Genomic DNA, 10,000 nt, shown 5'->3' with positions numbered 1-10,000 from the left:
GAATCCTGGAATAGTTTTAAATACAAGTGTAGGTCTGAGAAAAGAGAATGATCAGGAGTCAGCCCTGGGGATAGCTGGGTACATTAATCAATCTTAGATGGAAATGTTGAGATCCCAGAGAGTGAAGAAAGGTGTTGGGCTTTGTAGCAGAGATGAAAGGGAACCTTGAAGTGTAAAGACTGGGGAGGGGGAAGGGTGAGGCTTGAGTAATCAGCTTATTAGAAGTTATTTTTTAGTGTAATAAATATGTAAAAATACTGTGTGCTAAGTTCCATTCTATGCACTTGAAAAATTTAACCCCTAAGAGGTAGGTATAATTTCATCCATTTTACAGATGAGGAAACTGAGGTACAGAGAAGTTGAGGACTTGCGCAATGTCACGCAGCTGGTAGGAAGCAGTCCAGCTTAAGAACCTATATCTCTACCATTGCATTTTGCTGCTTCCCAGGGCTATCCACCCAGAACAGAGCAGAGGCTGCTCCAGGAATTCCGGTACAGAGTCCAAAGGTCACTGTCAAATCAGGCTGCTGGCACAGCAGGGCTTATTCCCTGGTGTTCAGGAGGAATGATTGTTTACTTGGGGCAAAAGGAATTTAAAGTAGATTGTGCAGAAGAGAGAGTTTGGGAGTGGATGTAGAAGGATGATCAGTAGCTCCAGAGGGTGAGGCTGTAGGAGGGAGGAAAGAAAGCCAGAAAGAATGGGAAATAAGGATTTAAACTAACCTAGAAATTTACCCGTAACCGACCAGCTCTACTTTGGGAGTTTACCCTGGTACTCTCTCCCACCAGAGCCAAATTGTTGGAGTTGTTTAGACTGGGGGATGCAGTGCCCCAGTGTGTCTGTGTGTGAGTGTGTGTTTACCTTCATGTTTCTTTTGTGTGGCAGATGGTGGCAGAAGGATATTGGGGGAGGTTAAGTGCAGAAAAGAGGCAGGGGGAGGGTCATGGGTCTCATCCTGTCTTGTCACACAGGTACCTCTGACAGCCCTGGCAAATCGATCAGTCCCCCGAAGAGCCAAACACATCTGTATATGTGTATCATGTTAGCTGCGCCTTTCCCTGACAGGTACACCTTAGGGGCTGCACTCTCTGCCCTTCTGTGCCAAGAGCAAATTCCTTTTGCGCATGATTTCAGGTACATCGGTGATTTACCCAAACAAAAGAAGCACAGCTGAAAGCTTGATTTAAAATCAAGCAACGTTTCTTGCAATATATCTAATTACACAATCTCCTGCTCCCTTTTCATTTGCAGGAACTGGGGGGAGGGGAAGGCCAGTACTATATATTTAAGAGGAAAACCACAGATATAGACTCCAAGTGGTTACAACAGAATTGGTTTATTTGAAAGCTCTGTCTCCACATCCCCTGCAAAAATTCAGGGGAGGACCTGGGGATTCAAGGAGGTGGGGTTCTCTCTCCTTGCCAATCCTTCCCTTGTCGTCTGATAAAGGGTGTAGCAAGCAGGCTAGAAACAACTGCAGGGGAGCAAGGGATATAAATATTCAGTCGTGACAGTCCCCAAAGGATAAATGACAGCAGCCCGTGCAACGTGTCTTCTGCTCATTTTAAACTGATTCTTCTCCACACCCGAGGAGACATAGTAGTAAATTGATTCCAGGTGATGCTGACATTTTGTAATTATCACTATCTATAATTTTCATCTTATTCCATTGAATATTTGATCATTTAAAATAGAAGAGCATACCTAATAGTGGTCATTAGTTTGGCTCAAGGGAAAATTCATGGTTTAATAAACTCACATTAGAAATAACTTACTAAAATTACAATTGGCATGATTAGCTTCCTATTTTTTTAATAAAAAAATAAAACAGACTAATTTTATCCAAGCTGACAGCTTTTGTCTTTCAAACTGGTTCATTGTTCTCTTGTTTCCTTGGAGGAAGGAGAGACATCTATAACACAGTAGTAGTAATAAAAAACGTAATAAACCAACGCACAAAAGCAAGGGTTATGTTTCATCCTACATTTGGCAGTCGCTGAATACTATATATTCTCTCATTTTCTGACTAACCATGGACTGGAGCGAGGAAAGCCGTGTGGCTTTGAAACAAGGTCACGTTGGGGGGAGTAAGAATCAGAACTCTTGTCCTGCTTGTCTGAAGGGACTGCTTTGTGAGGATTGCCTCGGAAGGCAGGCGGTTCTGGGCTTGACTGCCTTTTTTCCCTCGGTGTCAGTTTTTGTTTTATGGGTATCTTCTGCAGTTTGCCTCTAGGTTCATTTTAGGTATCATTTCTGAAGGAAAAAAGGGGCAGTTTTAATATTCAGGAAATTATTTTATAAAAGGTAATGGAACAGATTTGACTATTGCCAGAGCAATGCTGTTGGGTTGCCACAGGGAAACATTTCACCAGTTGGCGAATAGGCAGAAATTAGAGCATTCTCCATATTCCTTCAACTCTGGGGAATACTGGCCACAAGGGGCCTGCTTATTGTTTTACTTGCTGGCAGTTTAGGGTTTGTGAGTTTACTTAAGGGATTAAGGGTTGGAGATTATCTTACTGGAAGTAAGCGATGTTGTTGATTGTACATGTTGGCTCCCTAATGGTTGAGGTCATTCTTCATTTATTCATCTAGCCACCCACCCACCCACTCACCCTCACTCATCAAGCATCCAGTCATCCTGTATTCATCCACCCATCCATTAATCTGTCATCCATCCGTTTATCCATCCATCCATCCACCCATTTACCCACCTATTTACCTATAAATCCATTTATCCATTCATCCTCTCATGCATCCACCCACTCACCTACCCTCTCATCCATCAGTATATACTCTTATCCATCCATACAACCACCCATCCTTAAAAAGTAATTTAACAAACATTTATCAAACCTTTAGGCATTGGTAGTAAAGAGACACATAAGTCACAGTTCTGTCCTTAAGGAGCTTATAATATCATACAAGAGTCCTAAACCAAAAATTACATAGTAAAAGGCTGAGTACAACTATAGAGAACTATGCTATATTGCTGTGGGAATTCTCAAGAAGGACTGGCCTACTTTGAATGATTCAAAAAAGGACGTGCATATGTGAACTATAATGTTGTACACGGTAAACATGGGAGTGACTACTGGGGTGGGGAAAATGACAACAGGGAATTGAGCAGTGGATGAATGCCCAGGCCCTAAGTTCTCTCTAAGAGTATCAGTTTGCTGTTCAGTAGAACTATTCATATTTATGTGGGGACCCTACCAGGGAGTGGAAATTATGGAGGTTTTATTAAGGCACCAGGCAGGGGAAGGAAACTGAAGTAGGGCCTCAGGGAGTCAATCAAAAGAACTACGATTCGGGATGGGCCTGTGGTTCTGAATGAAAGAAAGGAGAAAAGAATAAACAAATGGATGCATGAAGTGATAAACAAATGAACTATAAGTGGATAAATACATCTTAGGTTACAGACCAAAATGTAAATTTATATTCAATCAACGTAGATGCTTAACATAACTTTGCCTGATGACATCTTTGACCAAAACCAAACCGATACAACAAAATCAGCTCCATCACAAATCACATGCCGGCAGCTGACCTTCTCTCTGCTTTGCTCCTGCTGCTGATGAGTCTGCAGGAATCCTAACAGGTACAAGCTGCCATCAACTCCAAATGCCTGGCACTCAGCTCTGCAAAGGGGTCTGTGTGAGGCCTTTATGCCTTTCCCAGTGGCCTCCGGTCTCTGTTGAAACATAGCAGCTGTTACCAGGGGTAACTCCACCTCCCAAACAAGAGCATAGACTTTGTGGAGCTTTCCCAGATGCTGCGGGCCTAGCATTGCCAAAAATGCCCGAGATTCACACAGTCTCCTTTCCCCATGAGCTTAAATAGACTGGAGGCAAATGCTTGTTGACAACAGGTGTGGCTCCATGTGAGAAAATGTTCCGTTCCGTTATTGCAGGGTTGGCACCAAGGGACACTTCCTGTGGAAGAAATGGGCTTCCAGGAGCATGGGAGATCCATACCCAGAGGCAAAAAGGGCTCAGTTCCTCCCTTTTAGGGCCAAAGGCCCCACAACTCTATGAGCAGGTGCTCCTAATACGTACAGAGGTTTCCATAGCCAAAGGAAGGCTAGGCAGGGAGGGGTGGGCTTCCTGGCGAGGAAGCTCCAACCAGCTGACTGATTAGGCTTTTTGTGCTGGTTGGTTAAGTGGCTGCATTGTCATTAACTCAGCTAGGCTAACTTGCTCAGCAGAGGCTTGCAAAGCTGTGTGAACCTACCCTTCTCTCAGCTTGAGTCAGAGGTTGGGCTGTGAGGGCACAGAGAGGCAGCCTCCAGGAGGTGGGGGCCCAGCCCTGAGATTACGGGACAGAAACCCCAAGGACTTAGAGAACTTCTTATTCGTTTGCGAAATCTGTCTAGTGATTCTTTCTGTCCCTGAACTGTCTTAGGGGCAAAGCTAAATAGAATTGGTTGCTAGATGACGTTCTAATTTCAGTGAGAAAACTGTTTAATTTTTTACTGCTTTGGGAGATCCTCCCCTTCTCACTGTAAGGGTTCCTCCATACCCAGGGCTTTATATGGAATTACTAGGGCAACAAGTAAGGATAAGGAGAAATGTAAGAGGCAGTGGCAGCTCTCTTATAAAGAAACACTAGTAATCAGACTATTCTTAGTTATTAAAGACTGAGGCAGAGGAGGGAAGGAGTTAAATGGAGATAGAAAACATTTTTAAATACTGATTTTTTTCATAATACTATACTTTGTCAGAATTCAGTTTGCTTTTTTCTTCTCCCTCCATGGGATCCACATATATGTTTATGGAGGTGTGAGCACGTATGTGTGTATGTAAGGGGGGGGTGTAACAATTTTTCACTCATTTTCAGGGCCTGAAATCCTATGTATTAGTATCCTAATGTATTAATTTGGGGGGCAAAGTTGCAGTATCAGATTGAGCCTGAAAGTTCAGTGCTTTAACAGCACACACTTTATTTCCTGCTCACACCACAGTTCTGGGCCAGCAGTTTAGGTCTGAGAGTTTCTTCCACAAAGTCATTCAGGAACCCAGGCCAGTGGGTGGCTCTGCCATTTTCAATATATCAATATCCCAGTCCACCAGAAAGTAGGAATATCACAGAGCTGCTCCCAGGGAGGTTTTTGTGGTCTGCCCTAGAAGGGGCACCTATCCTCCCCACACAGTCACATGACCACCTACCTGCAAGGGAGGTTGGGAAATGTAGTCCAACTATGAGCTCAGGAAGAAAGGGGCCCTGATTTGGCTGGGCAGCTAGTGGTCCCCCGACACACGGCTTTCATCATTGTTGCTTGATCCCCTCACCTATTGGGGGCCCTCTGTGAACACTGCATTGTGCTAGGAACTGAGGATACAGGGAAGGAGAAAAAAATTGTAAAATGGTAATGACAATTTTGATAAGGGCTACATGGGAAAACTACAGGGCAGCATGAGAGCTGGTAACTATCTCTAGGGAGAGGTGAAGGGGAAAGAGGAAGATTTCTGGGAAGAAGTGACCTTTGAGCTACAGACGGGCAGGCAGAAAGACAGCCAGGCTGGGTCATGGCGGAAGGGCATTTTCAGAAGAGGGACCAGCAAGTGAAAAGTCCTGAGGCAGAAAAGAAGCTTAAACATTTTAGACCCCTCCAACACGTCAGTGGGGCTGATGCACATTGAAAAAGCCAGAGAGAAATTTGAAATGAAGCAGGAGAGGTGGGTGGGGGTGAGATTGAAGAGGTCTTCATGGGCTGAGTCAGAGACTAAGGGCTTCTTTCTAAGAGCAGTGGGGAGCCACTGATGGGTTTAAGAAAAAATGTGGTATGATCAACTACGGTTTTCAAAGATCTGTTCTACTTAATGGAGGCAGTGTGAGGAGGCTATTGCAGTCTTTCAGGAGAGAGACGGGGTGCTTGGTTTAGGGGGCTGGCAGGTGAAATGGACAGAATTGGGATGGCTTGGAAAAGTGTGTGGGAAGTGAAGAGATGGGACTCTTATCTATACATGAGTCAGGAAGACAGGCCCGGGATCCCAGGTAGGCAGCCTCAGGTTGGCACTTGGCTCATTTGAGAGTGAGACAGCTTAGCTATAACTGGTTTATCCTTTTCCTCTGTAGTTTTATGGGCTTCTTGACTTCAGGCCTATTTAATAAAAGTCAGCTCTTTTAAATGGATATTTGGTGGAGCTCAAACTCACCCTCAGTCTGCACTTCTGTGGACTTTGATTAGCATTCATAATAGAGTGGTACACCTGACATCCACAGCAGGCAATTCCAACACCAGTGGAGAGAGGTACAAGATAAATCACTCCAAGTAAGTGACTAATTAATCATGCTCTTGATTTTAATAACATATACCGTCTGGCTCAAGATTCAGCTGTCTATAATCTTGCATTCTATTCTAAAATTTTGGTAATCAGTAAAAGCCACACATGGATTCCTAATTGACAATGACTTCTTCTTTTAGAAAAGTTAGGAATCGAGGCATAGTCTCACGACTGTATGAAGGGGGATGAAGGGAGGAGGTGTGTGTGTGTGTGTGTGTGTGTGTGTGTGTTTCATCCCAAAAACCATCCTAGATATTTCAGGATAATCTGTGGGACAAAACTGATACTCTCTCATTGAAAATGTGTAAACTCATTTCTGGAAATATCTATTCCAGAGGGCTTGCTTGCAATGTATCTGTGCTCCTTCAAATCAGAAAACTGTTATTTTCAAGGGTAGTTGGACAAGTATTGTGGATACTTAGCAGTAAAACATGCCTCACTCGTGCATGGCCACAAACACTTGTAAATCCACAGCGGCAGGCACCATGTGAGGATTCATAATGTCCAGTGAGTCATAGCTCCACTTATTTGGAAGAGATAGCTCCATAAAATAAAATACAATTCACTTGTAAAGAGCTTCTTTATCTCACTGGACAAAACGAACCCACCGTCTTATTACTAAAGACTGTTCCCCACTGAACTGGTCTCAGGCTGGGCAAGGTAAATATCTGTAGATGGAATTCTTCTGGAAACAGAGTCTCCAAAGTTTTTAAATAATGAATCTGACTTCTTCGGCTTACTCATTTGTATAGCTGGATATGGCCAATCTACTGGTATATACACTGTGGAAAACAAAACTAAAAAAGACCGCAGAACATATATCCTGAGGAGTAAACAGAAAATGTGTCCCATTTGACTCATTACATTATTTGGAAGAAATTGCCATTGAAAAGGTGTGATGGGGCGGGGGTTGATACCTGATGATGACAGAAAAATTCTAAGTACATACTGACTATGTGCAAAGACTTTGATCATATAAATCTGTGCTGTGGGCTTTAATCATGTAGACCAACCAAAAATGGCTTAGGTGCTACTTATTGAGCATTTATTACATGTTAAACATATGCATCACCTCACTCAATCCTCAGTATTAACCTAAGAAGTAGGAATTATTATCCTAAATTGATTAGAGAGATCTGTAGCCCAGAGAGGTTAAGGAGTTTCTACAGGATCTCACAGCCAGTTGCGGAAGCAGAGCCAAATCCTAAGTCAGCCTCCAAGAAAATGACTAATTAATCATGCTCTTGATTTTAAGAACATATACTGTCTGGCTTGAGATTTGTCTGTCTCCAGTGTTACATTCTATTCTAGAAATGGGATAACTGATAAAGCCACCAATGGATTCTCAATTGATGACGATTTCTTATCTTTCTTTTAGAAAAGTTAGGAATCAAAGTCTATTCCAGTGACTGTATGGAGGGTACCAGAGGGAGGACATGTGTGTGTGTGTGTGTGTGTGTGTGTGTGTGTGTGTGTGTGTGTGTTTTAATCTCAAAACTGTCATAGATACTTCAGGATAACCTGTAAAGTTAAATCTGAAAATCCAAAGCCTGACACATAATCCCTGTGCTACAGCTAGGACACAATAAATAGGAGGATGGAGTAATCTTTTCCCCTGAAGCATTCTATTGCTACATACCATTCACAAGATGTAAAATTATCTCCAAGAAGTACCCTGTTTGAATAAAAGTCAGTGCCCTCTGGGCACTATGACCAAATATCATTTGGCATATAAAAACGGAAAAATGTGTGTCCAGGAAACTAGGAGAGATGCATCTAGGAACCAAGTGTCTGTTTTAGAAGGGGAAGAGGAGTGAGGCATGTCCTTTGTACACGTCTTCCAGATTTTGTTCCCAAACCCTGCAGCCTTGGCTTGGCCTGGAACAATCCTCTCCAAGCAGCAGTGTAAGCTTATTACTGCCCATCACATCTGCCCACACTTCCAGCAGGTACGTGAGAGATAGCCAAGCCCTGAGAGTTACGTGAACCTCTGTACGCCACCCCAGTGTGATTCAGAGTGACCCTCATAAGGAGGCTCTGTTTCCCTCACCAGGTACCCCAGCCTTTGCACACACTTGGCCCACTTCAGCATCACCTTAAGGAGACCCTTCCTCCACAAGTTCACAATCACGCTCTTTAACTCCCAGCTTAGGGAATCACACTGAATTAGTTCTTTGTGTTATTAACCAGAGGAGCACTTACATTTTCTGACATCTCTAATCTTGGAGCTCAGCGAATAGCACAGAGAATTTGCATGAAATTATCCCTCATTATATCTATAGGCTTAGCTGCCAGCGTTTGTGAATTTGGCAGAAGCCAGCAGATCTCACAGTTAATGTCTTCCTCTCCTGCCAGGCTCTTCAGAACGGGGTGCATTAGAGTGCCGCGTGACAAAGAGCAGGACGGATCCTGGGATGTGGAGCCCAGGTGATGCTATTTGCATCCAATTAAAGAAGCAAGAATCTGTGACATTATTTACATGCACGGTTCTTAATGCCTTTTGGCTCATTAAGCCTTTGGATCAACTTTTGTGGGAGAGTGTTCGTGAAAACATGGGCAGTCTGGGTTCCAAAGGAGGTTTCTTTTGCTGCTTTCACTATTTCTTGTAACCTCCAAGAGCTAAGGAGCTTAGGTTAGATTCAGGTTGTTAATGCTCATTGTGAGGAGCTCCACATCCAGCCTGCTCCCATTTGTCCTGGGGATTTCACACTCCACCCCACCCGTAGGGTGTCTTGGAGGGGTTGGGAGGCAAGCATTTGTCCTTCAGTTTCTATGTTCAGTTGCTCACAGAAATTCGAGATGTCACAAAATGTAAGTGCTCCTCTGGTTTAATTACACAAAGAGCTAATTCAATCTGATTCCTCAAGGTGGGAGTTAATGACAGCAATTGTGAACTCATGAGGGAGGGTCTTCTTAAAGTAATGCTGGAGGGTGGAGAGGCCATTGTACCCTGGGAGGAGACAGAACTCACCTTTAAGGATCACTCTGCCTTAGAGCAAGGAGGCATCCTGAGAATGCATGGTCTAGACTTGGTGGTGTGGCTTTGACAGGACACTTCACCTCCTGGGTGCTCAGTTTTTTTTCACAATTTATAATGAGGAAGCTAAGCAAGAGAAATAGTTCTGAAGGGCATTCCAGTTTGCACAAAGATGGGGGCAACTGGAGGTTCCAGTGGGCAGGACACCCCTGTTCTACCATAGCCATCCACTCTTTGTTTTAATAAAGAGGGTGTCAAGTAATATTTTATTTGAAAAATAGAGTTTTGTTGAGCAAAGCCTACAGGTCTAAATGATTTCTTCCCATTCTGAGACTTAGGCCATCACTAGGCCAGTCTTCAGATTCTGAGAGCCACCGTATCTCAGGTCCCAATCACAGGTTCCATTTCTGACCAGTCTGCACAGAGAGTGTCTCCTCTCTGTGGACAGGCATTGGGGGCACAGTCCCGGGGAGAGTCAGGGTGATGAGGCAATAAATAGGTGTTTCCCGGTCTCGGCAACCACTGTCTCAGAACAGCATCCACTTCTGCTTAAGGGGAATATTCCTTCCTTAGCTACTGCTCACTGCGACATGAAGGGTTGCTTCTTCATCGAGACATTCCTGAAGTTCTAGGTGGGTGCTGACTTACTAACCAGTGGAGTTTAAAATTATATTTCTCACACACACACACACCCCTTATAAAATACATTGGGAGAATATAATATGTCTAATTATA

Source organism: Balaenoptera borealis (assembly GCF_965194805.1).
Source record: "Balaenoptera borealis genome assembly, contig: HAP1_SCAFFOLD_347, whole genome shotgun sequence".
NCBI lineage: Eukaryota > Metazoa > Chordata > Mammalia > Artiodactyla > Balaenopteridae > Balaenoptera > Balaenoptera borealis.
Note: the sequence above shows the minus strand (reverse complement) of the source record.